Source organism: Tursiops truncatus, chromosome 9 (assembly GCF_011762595.2).
Source record: "Tursiops truncatus isolate mTurTru1 chromosome 9, mTurTru1.mat.Y, whole genome shotgun sequence".
NCBI classification, from domain to species: Eukaryota; Metazoa; Chordata; class Mammalia; order Artiodactyla; family Delphinidae; genus Tursiops; species Tursiops truncatus.
Window position 1 is genome coordinate 33280695 of NC_047042.1, and position 11356 is coordinate 33292050.

Here is an 11356-nt window from a genome sequence, read left to right on the forward strand (position 1 = left end):
GGTAAACCAGAAATATGAACACTTATGCTAGTATGGCAGTTCAGTGTTATACAAAGAAAAATAGGAGGATTTTCTTTGAGAATAGCAGGTAAGTAGAGAATACTCAAATTATATAAATTAAGGATCAATCAAGTCAAATGAATATTATTTACAATTAAAAGTACATGACGTTTTTTCTGAAAGTTGGTTGCCTACTCTTCAAAGAGTACAAAAGCATTATGCTCCTGTAAAGGGCACAAAACTTTTTTAGAACATATTTTAACTTTCTTCTTCAAAATACCTATAGAAATTTGCTCCTTTAAAAGTGGTAGCCTTTATGTTTGATTTCTAAGCCTTTCCTCCTTTCCTTTCCACTCTCTCACCATAAATACTTATGATGGTTCACTCTATGCCAGACACTGTGCTAAGTGCAAGGGATGCAGGAGTAACGTCCGACATGAGTGCCCTTCTGGTAGATACTTCTAAATTTTATTATAAAGTTAATATAGAAAAGGTAGGAAGAGATACAGCCAGTATGGAGGTTCCTTAAAAAACTAAAAATAGAACTACCATATGACCCAGCAATCCCACTGCTGGGCATATACCCTGAGAAAACCATAATTCAAAGAGACATGTACCACAGTGTTCATTGCAGCACTGTTTACAATAGCCAGGACATGGAAGCAACCTAAGTATCCATCGATAGATGAATGGATAAAGAAGATGTGGCACATGTATACAATGGAATAGTACTCAGCCATGAAAAGAAACGAAACTGAGTTATTTGTAGTGAGGTGGATGGACCTAGGGCCTGTCATACAGAGTGAAGCAAGTCAGAAAGAGAAAAACAAATACCGTATGCTAACACATATATATGGAATCTAAAAAAAAAAAAAAAAGGTTCTGAAGAACCTAGAGGCAGGACAGGAATAAAGACACAGATGTAGAGAATGGAACTGAGGACACAGGGAGGGGGAAGGGTAAGCTGGGACAAAGTGAGAGAGTGGCATGGACTTATATATACTACCAAATGTAAAATAGATACCTAGTGGGAAGCAGCTGCATAGCACAGGGAGATCAGCTCGATGCTTCGTGACCACCTAGAGGGGTGGGATAGGGATGGTGGGATGGAGACGCAAGAGGGAGGGGATATGGGGATATATGTATACATATAGTTGATTCACTTTGTTATACAGCAGAAACTAACACACCATTGTAAAGCAATTATACTCCAATAAAGATGTTAAAAAAAAATAAGAAAAGGTAGAAAGGTATTCTAAGGTCTACCAAAATTGTGGATGCTTCTATTTTCTAGGCAAGACTGTATTGTAGTTATTATATTCCAGACAATGAGGTAGAAACTGCATAACACCATTTACATTATCATCAGGTTAAGAAATGATCCTTAGGAATCCTCTTTTTAAAATATAAGATGTTTTATCCCCTATCAGAGTCAGTACCAAGTAGCACCTCTGTCACGGGCACTGCTCCTGCCCTTTGCCTAAGAAGTCCTTTTCCAAATATCTGGGAAGTCCTGGACCTTGAGAAGTGCCACGGCTCACTTGGACATGAGGATTGATGACAAAAGGTTGCCCATGGTGTGCTGAAAGCACAAGCAGGCAAGCTTACCAAGAAAGGAAAAGCATTCTGACCTCTTTTATTACTCTTCTCAGGGAAGACATTTTTGTTTTGGTGACCAAAAAAATTGTTACAACCTACTTTAGATGAATTTTGGATACTGATAAGCAAGTCTCTCCCTATTCTATTAAAGTGACATAAAAAGGCAAACAAGCAAGAATGACTACCAGGCAAAACAAAAGTTACTTTAACAAAGAATTTGTGGTGTGCTATGTTCTTCTTCCTCATTAGATATGTAGGCTATTTCTAGGAAGGGTCATGATTTTTGACATTGTTTAAGAACAGTATATAGCAGTCATGGTGGTCAATCTCATTAGTTTTCTTTGATGGAAAAAATACTTTTTATGTGATGTTGTAAGGTGATTAGGTCCTTTTAAATGATTTTCTCAAGGATTTCCTTAACAACTTCATGGGTGCTGAGCCCATGCCCAGTGAATGGTGACTCTAGTCCCGTGACTGAATCTATGCTAATTAACCCTCATCTAATCCTGGGTTAAAGTTTGCTTGTTGATTGCTCTGTTTACTTTGGGACTCCTCAGAATATTAACTATGCTAATAAAAATAATCAGTATTCAATAGGGATAGTAGGTAGCCATTTCCCCAAATTATTTGATCCCTGACTCTTTTTTTTGTGGTACGTGGGCCTCTCACTGCTGTGGCCTCTCTTGTTGCAGAGCACAGGCTCCGGACTTGCAGGCTCAGTGGCCATGGCTCACGGGCCCAGCTGCTCCGGCGCACGCGGGACCCTCCCGGACCGGGGCACGAACCCGCGTCCCCTGTATCGGCAGGCAGACTCTCAACCACTGCGCCACCAGGGAAGCCCTGATCACTGACTATTTTTTTTCCTTCTCATGGAGTTTCTTAACACTAGTATTCTAGAGAACAATTATGAAGGTAGTTGCTGATCTAGAAATGAGCATTTTCTTTTTTAAAATCAACTAACTGTTTCCATTTCAAATAATGTCAGGAGTATTGCCATAGTTAATGTGAAAATTAAGAGTTTGTATGAAAGCAATGACTGTATGTCATTTTTCTTTTTCTCTCCAGCTTTGTTGAGATGTAATTGACATATAACATTGTGTAAGTTTAAGGTGTACAGTGTGATGTTTTGATATATGTGTATATTATGAAATGATCACTGCAGTAAGTTTAGTTAACCCCTTCATTGCCTCACATAATTACTTTTTTTGTGTGCTGTGAAAACATTTAAGATGTACTCTCTTAGCCACTTTCAAGTATATAATACAGTATTAACTATAGTCACCGTGCTGTACATTAGGTCTTCAGAACTTATTCATCTCATAACTGGAAGTTTGTACACTTTCATCAACATCGCCCTGTTTCCCCGAACCCCCAGCAGTCACCACACTACTTTCTGTTTCAGTGAGTGTGACTTTTTTTAGACTCCACATATAAGTGAGATCCTTCAGTATTTGTATTTTTCTGTCTGAATTATTTCATTTAGTGTAATGCCCTCATGGACATCCAAAAGGATGTTGTCCCAAAAGGCAGAACTGTTTTCTGAATAATATTGCATTGAACATTATACCAGTGTGTGTGTAAAAATATATACATTATTCTCTCTCTCTCTCTCTCTCTCTCTCTATATATATATATATATATATGTATGTCACAATTTCCTTTGTATGTATATACCAAATAATATTCCATTGTATCTATATACCACATGAACATGAAAAATATTGCAATGAACATGAGGGTGCAGATATCTTCTCAAGAAAGTGATTTTATTTCTTTCAGACATATATATTCAGAAGAGGGATGGCTGGATAATATGATAGTTCTACTTTTAATTTTTTTAAACATTTTTATTGGAGTGTAATCGCTTTACAATGTCATGTTAGTTTCTGCTGTATAACAAAATGAATCAACTATATGTATACATATATCCCCGTATCTCCTCCCTCTTGTGTCTCCCTCCCACCCGCCCTATCCCACCCCTCTAGGGGGTCACAAAGCACCAAACTGATCTCCCTGTGCTATGCGGCTGCTTCCCACTAGCAATCTTTTTTACATTTGGTAGTGTATATATGTCCATGCCACTCTCTCACTTTGTCCCAGCTTACCCTTCCCCCTCCCCTTGTCCTCAAGTCCATTCTCTACGTCTGTGTCTTTATTCCTGTCCTGCCCCTAGGCTCTTCAGAAGCATTTTTTTTTTGAGATTCCATATATATGTGTTAGCATATGGTATTTTTTTCTCTTTCTGACTTACTTCACTCTGTATGACAGTCTCTAGGTCCAACCACATCACTACAGATAACTCAATTTCATTTTTTTTATGGCTGAGTAATATTCCATTGTATATCTGTGTCACATCTTCTTTATATATTCATCTGTCACTGGAAACTTAGGAAGCAACAAGGTTGCTTCCGTGTCCTGGCTATTGTAAACAGAGCTGCAATGAACATTGTAGTACATGTCTCTTTTTGAATTATGGTTTTCTCAGGGGACTGCTGGGTCGTATGGTAGTACTATTTTGAGATTTTAAAGGAACCTCCATACTGTTCTCTGTAGTGGCTGTATCAATTCACATTCCCACCAACAGTGCAAGAAGGTTCCCTTTTCTCCACACCCTTTCCAGCATTTATTGTTCGTAGATTTTTTGATGATGGCCATTCTGACTGGTGTGAGGTGATACCTCATTGTCGATTTGATTTGCATATCTCTAATGATTAGTGATGTTGAACATACTTTCAAGTGTTTGTTTGCAATCTGTATCTCTTCTTTGGAGAAATGTCTATTTAGGTCTTCTGCCCATTTTTGGATTGGGTTGTTTTCATGATATTGAGCAGCATGAGCAGTTTGTATATTTTGGAGATTAATCCTTTGTCAGTTGCTTTGTTGGCAAATATTTTCTCCCATTCTGAAGGTTGTCTTTTCATCTTGTTTATGGTTTCCTTTGCTGTGCAAAAGCTTTTAAGTTTCATCAGGACCCATTTGTTTATTAGTGTTTTTATTTCCTTTTCTCTAGGAGCTGGGTCCAAAAGGATCTTGCTGTGATTTATGTCATAGAGCGTTCTGCCTATATTTTCCTCTAAGAGTTGTATACTGTCTGGCCTTAAATTTAAGTCTTTACTCCATTTTGAGTTTATTTTTGTGTATGGTGTTAGGGAGTGTTCTAGTTTCATTCTTTTACATGTAGCTGTCCAGTTTTCCCAGCACCACTTATTGAAGAGGCTGTCTTTTCTCCATTGTATATTCTTGCTTCCTATTCAAAGATAAGGTGACCATATGTGTGTGGGTTTATCGCTGGGCTTTCTATCCTGTTCCATTGATATATATTTCTGTTTTTGTGCCAGTACCATACTGTCTTGATTACTGTAGCTTTGTAGTATAGTCTGAAGTCAGGAAGCCTGATTCCTCCAGCTCCATTTATCTTTCTCAAGATTGCTTTGGCTATTTGGGGTCTTTTGTGTTTCCATACAAATTGTGAAATTTTTTGTTCTAGTTCTGTGAAAAATGCCAGTGGTAGTTTGATAGGGATTGTGTTGAATCTGTAGATTGCTTTGGGTATTATAGTCATTTTCACAATGTTGATTCTTCCAACCCAAGAACATGGTATATCTCTCCATCTATTTGTATCATCTTTAATTTCTTTCATCAGTGTCTTATAGTTTTCTGCATACAGGTCTTTTGTCTCCTTAGGTAGTTTATTCCTACGTATTTTTTTGTTGTTATTGCAATGGTAAATCAGAGTGTTTCCTTAATTTCTCTTTCATATTTTCCATCATTAGTGTATAGGAATGCAAGAGATTTCTGTGCATTAATATTGTATCCTGCTACTTTACCAAATTCATTGCTTAGCTCTAATAGTTTTCTGCTAGTATCTTTAGGATTCTCTATGTATAGTATCATGTCATCTGCAGTGACAGTTTTACTTCTTCTTTACCGATTTGGATTCCTTTTATTTCTTTTTCTTCTCTGATTGCCAGGGCTAAAACTTCTCAATCTGTGTTGAATAATAGTGGTGAGAGTGGGCAACCTTGTCTTGTTCCTGATCTTAGTGGAAATGCTTTCAGTTTTTCACCATTGAGAATGATGTTGGCTGTGGGTTTGTCATATACGGCCTTTATTATGTTGAGGTAAGTTCCCTCTATGCCTACTTTCTGGAGAGTTTTTATCATAAATGGGTGTTGAATTTTGTCAAAAGTTTTTTCTGCATCTATGGAGATGATCATATGGTGTTTATTCTTCAATTTGTTAATATGCTGAATCACGTCGATTGATTTGTATATATTGAAGAATCCTTGCATTCCTAGGATAAACCCCACTCGATCATGGGGTATGATCCTTTTAACATGTTGTTGGATTCTGTTTGCTAGTATTTTGTTGAGGAGTTTTGCATCTATGTTCATCAGTGATATTGGACTGTAGTTTTCTTTCTTTGTGACATCTTTGTCTGGTTTTGGTATCAGGGTGATGGTGGCCTCATAGAATGAGTTTGGGAGTGTTCCTCCCCCTGCTATACTTTGGAAGAGTTTGAGAAGGATAGGTGTTAGCTCTTCTCTAAATGTTTGATAGAATTCGCCTGTGAAGCCATCTGGTCCTGGGCTTTTGTTTTTTGGAATATTTTACGCAGGCCTCTCACTGTTGTGGCCTCTCCCATTGCAGAGCACAGGCTCCGGACGGCAGGCTCAGCGGCCATGGCTTACGGGCCCAGCCGCTCCGCAGCATGTGGGATCTTCCCAGACCGGGGCACGAACCCGTGTCCCCTGCATCGGCAGGTGGACTCTCAACCACTGTGCCACCAGGGAAGCCCTGTTGGAAGATTTTTAATCACAGTTTCATTTTCAGTGCTTGTGATTGGTCTGTTTATATTTTCTGTTCCTTCCTGGTTCAGTCTCGGAGCGTTGTGCTTTTCTAAGAATTTGTCTGTTTCTTCCAGGTTGTCCATTTTATTGGCATAGAGTTGCTTGCAGTAATCTCACATGATCCTTTGTATTTCTGCAGTGTCAGTTGTTACTTCTCCTTTTTCATTTCTAATTCTATTGATTTGTTTCCTTTCCCTTTTTTTCTTGATGATTCTGGGTAATGGTTTATCAATTTTGTGTATCTTCTCAAAGAACCAGCTTTTATTTTTATTGATCTTTGCTATCATTTCCTTCATTTCTTTTTCATTTATTTCTGATCTGATCTTTATGATTTCTTTCCTTCTGCTTAACTTTGGGGTTTTTTGTTCTTCTTTCTCTAATTGCTTTAGGTGTACAGATAGCTTGTTTATTTGAGATGTTTCTTCTTTCTTGAGGTGGGGTTGTATTGCTATAAACTTCCCTCTTAGAGCTGCTTTTGCTGCATCCCCTAGGTTTTGGGTCATTGTGTTTTCACTGTCATTTGCTTTTAGGTATTTTTTGGTGTCCTCTTTGATATCTTCAGTGATCTCTTTGTTATTTAGTAGTGTATTGTTTAGCCTCCATATATTTGTATTTTTTACAGATTTTTTTTTCTGTAATTGATGTCTAGTCTCAAAACGTTGTGGTCGCAAAAGATACTTGATACAATTTCAATTTTCTTAAATTTACCGAGGCCTTATTTGTGACCCAAGATATGATCTATCCTGGAGAATGTTCCATGTGCACTTGAGAAGAAAGTGTATTCTGTTGTTTTTGGAAGGAATATCTGATAAATATCCATTAAATCCATCTTGCTTAATGTATCATTTAAAGCTTGTGTTTCCTTATTTATTTTCATTTTGGGTAATTTGTCCTTTGGTGAAAGTGGGTGGTTAAAGTCCCATACTATGATTGTGTTACTGTCGATTTTCCCTTTTATGGCTGTTAGCTTTTTCCTTATGTATTGAGGTGCTACTAAATTGGGTGCATAAATATTTAAAATTGTTAAGGCCTGAAGAGGGTCTCTTGTAGACAGCATAAATACTGGTCTTGTTTTTATATCCTTTCAGCTTGTCTGTGTCTTTTGGCTGGAGCATTTAATCCATTTACATTTAAGGTAGTTATTGATATGTATGTTCCTGTTATCATTTTCTTAATTGTTTTGGGTTTGTTATTGTAGATCTTTTCCTTCTCTTGTATTTCCTGCCTAGAGAAGAGCCTTTAGCATTTGTTGTTAAGCTGGTTTGGTGGTGCTGAATTCTGTTAACTTTGCTTGTCTGTAAAGGTTTTAATTTCTCCCTTGAATCTGAATGAGTTCGTTGCTGGGTAGAGTAATCTTGCTTTAAAATTTTTCCCTTTCATCACTTTAACTGTGTCCTGAACTCCCTTCTGGCTTTCAGAGTTTCTGGTGAAAGATCAGCTGCTAACCTTATGGGGATTCCCTTGTATGTTATTTGTTGCTTTTCCCTTGCTTCTGTTAACATTTTTTCTTTGTGTTTAATTTTTGGTAGTTTGATTAATATGTGTCTTGGCATGTTTCTCCTTGGATTTATCCTATATGGGACTCTCTGTGCTTCCTGCACTTGATTGACTATTTCCTTTCCCATAATAGGGAAGTTTTCAACTATAATCTGTTCAAATATTTTCTCAGTCCCTTTCTTTTTCTCTTCTTCATCTTGGACCCCTATAATTCGAATGTTCGTTCATTTAATGTTGTCCCAGAAGTCTCTGAGAATGTCTTCAATTGTTTTAATCCTTTTTTCTTTATTCCTCTCTGCAGTAATTATTTCTACTCTTTTATCTTCCAGGTCAGTTATCCGTTCTTCTGCCTCAGTTATTCTGCTATTGTTTCCTTCTAAAGAATTTTTAATTTCATTGATTGTGTTGTTTTTCCTTGTTTGTTTGCTCTTTAGTTCTTCTAGGTCCTTGTTCAATGTTTCTTCTATTTTCTCCATTCTATTTCCAAGATTTTGGATCATCTTTACTCTCATTACTCTGAATTCTTTTTCAGGTAAACCACCTATTTCTTCCTCATTTGTTTGGCCTGGTTGGTTTTCACCTTGCTCCTTCATCTGCTGTGTATTTCTCTGTCTTCTCATTTTGCTTAACTTACTGTGTTTGGGGTCTCCTTTTCACAGGCTGCATGTTCGTAGTTCCCGTTGTTTTTGGTGTCTGCCACCAGTGGGTAAGGTTGGTTCAGTGGGTTGTGTAGGCTTCCTGGTGGAGGGGATCGGTGTCTGTGTTTCTATGGATGAGGCTGGATCTTGTCTTTCAGGTGGGCAGGACCACATCCAGTTATGTGTTTTGGGGTGTCTGTGAACTTCCTATGGCTTTAGGCAGCCTCTGCTAATGGGTGGGGTTGTGTTCCTGTCTTGCTAGTTGTTTGGCATGGGTTGTACATCACTGGAGCTTGTTGGTCGTTGAGTGGAGCTGGATCTTAGTGTTGAGATGGAGGTCTCTAGGAGTGCTCTCTCTGATTGATATTATATGGGACTGGGAGGTCTCTCGTGGACCAATGTCCTGAATTTGGCTCTCTCACCTCAGAGGCTGAGGCTTGATACCCGGCCGGAGCACCAAGACCCTGTCAGCCACATGGCTCAGAAAAAAAGGGAGGGGAAAAAAAAAGAAAGAAAGAAAAAAATAAAATAAAATAAAGTTATTAAAATAAAAATTTAAAAATATTATTAAAAATTTTAAAATTTTAAAATAATTAAAAAAGAAAGAAGAGACCAACCAAACCAAAAATGGTAACAAGCTCTAAAAACTATTAAAAAAACAAAACAAAACAAAGAAAGCAGACAGACAGAACCCTTGGACAAATGGTAAAAGCAAAGCTTTTGGGAATTTCAGGTCTTCTGCCAGCATTCAGTAGGTGTTCTGCAGGAGTTGTTGCACATGTAGATGTATTTTTGATGTATCTGTGGGGAGGAAGGTGATGTACACATCTTACTCCTCCACCATCTTGAAGGTTCCCCCTATTTTTCATTTTTTGAGGGAACTCCATTCTGTCTTCCATAGTGGCTGTACCAATTTACATTTCCACCAACTGTGCACAAGGATTCCCTTTTCCTCACATCCTCATTAACGCTTGTAAGTTTGTCATTTTCATAATAGCCATTTTAATAGATGTGAAATGATGTCTCATTATGGTGTTGATTCACATTCCCTGATGATCAGTGATGTTGAAAACTTTTCATGTACTTTTGGCAATTTATATGTCTTCTTTGGAAAAATGTCTATTTAGGTCCTTTGACCATTTTTAATATAAGATAATCTGGAGTTTTTTGCTGTTGAGTTGTATGAGTTTATTATCTATTTTGGATATTAACCCCTTATCAGATATAGTATTTGCAAATACTTTCTCCCATTCCATATATTGCCTTTTCATTATATTTCATTTTGTTGATTGTTTCTTTTGCTGTGCAGGAGCATTTTTGGTTTGATGTACTCTCACTTATTCATTTTTGCTTTTGTTGCTTGCAGTTTTGGTGTGATAGCCAAAAAATCATTGTAAGGTCAAAAGCCAAGACTTTTTCCTATGTTTTCTTCTGGGAGTTTTAAGGTTTTAGATCTTATATTTAATTCCTTAATCCATTGTGAGTTAATTTTTATGAGTGTTGTACAATAGAGGTCCAGTCCATTCTTTTGCATGTGGATATCCAGTTTTCCCAGCACCACTTTTTTGAAGAGACTGTCTTTTCCCCACTGAGCATTTTTGGCCATCTTGTAAAATATAAGTTGACCATATATGCATGGGTTTATTTCTGGGCTCTCAATTGTGTTCCATTGGCCTGTGTCTTTTTCTAGTACCATACTGTTTTATTAGTATAGCTTTGTAGTATAGTTTGAAATCAAGAAGTAGGACACCTCTGGCTTTGTTATTCTTTCTCAAGACTGCTTTTGTTCTTCAGGATCTTTTGTGCTTCCATATAAACATTAGGATTATTTTTTCTATTTGTGTAAAAAATGCCTTTGGAGTTTTGATAGGGATTGCATTGAATCAATAGATGGCTTTGGGTAGTATGTATATTTTAACAATATTAATTTTTCTAGTCTATGAACATGGAATTTTTTTTTCCATTTATATGTGTCTTCTTCAATTTCTTTCAACAATGTGTTATAGTTTCAAATGTACAGATCTTTCACCTTGCTTGCTCTGATTCCTAAGTATTTTTTAGTTTTTGATGCTACTGTAAATAGGATTGTTTTCATTATTTCTCTTTAAGATAGTTCATTGTTAATGTATAAACACAACTAATATTTGTATGTTGATTTTCTATCCTATAATTTTACTGAATTCATTTGAGTTGTAACAGTTGAGAATTTTTGCATTTATATTCCTTGGGTATATTGGCCAACAGTTTTTCTTTTCTTGTAGTTTTCCTTATTTGGCTTTGATATCAGGGTAAGGCTGGCCTCATAAAATGAATTGGGAAGTGTTTCCTCCTCTTCAGTATTTTAGAAGAGTTTGAGAAGGTTGGCATTAGCTATTGTTTAAATATTTGGCAAAATTCATCAGGGAAACCATCTGTTTTTATTAATGGTATCCTGTAATTCACTCCTTCTCGTTCCATTTTTTTTTTCTTTTTACTCCTCTGACTAGATGATTTTAAATGACTTGTCTTCTAGGTCATTAATTCTTTTTTCTGCTTGGTTGAATGTCTTGTTGAAAGTCATTGTATTCCTCAACTCTAGTATTTTTGTTTCTTTATTTAATGGTTTCTATTTCTTAGTTAAACTCTCATTTTGTTAATGCAGTGTTTTTGTAATTTCCTTTAGTCGTCTGCATTTCCTTGTAGTTCACTGAAATTCTTTAAGAGGATTATTCTGAATTCTTTGTCAAATCATTCATAGATCTCCATTTATTTAAGTCAGTCATTGGAGCTTTA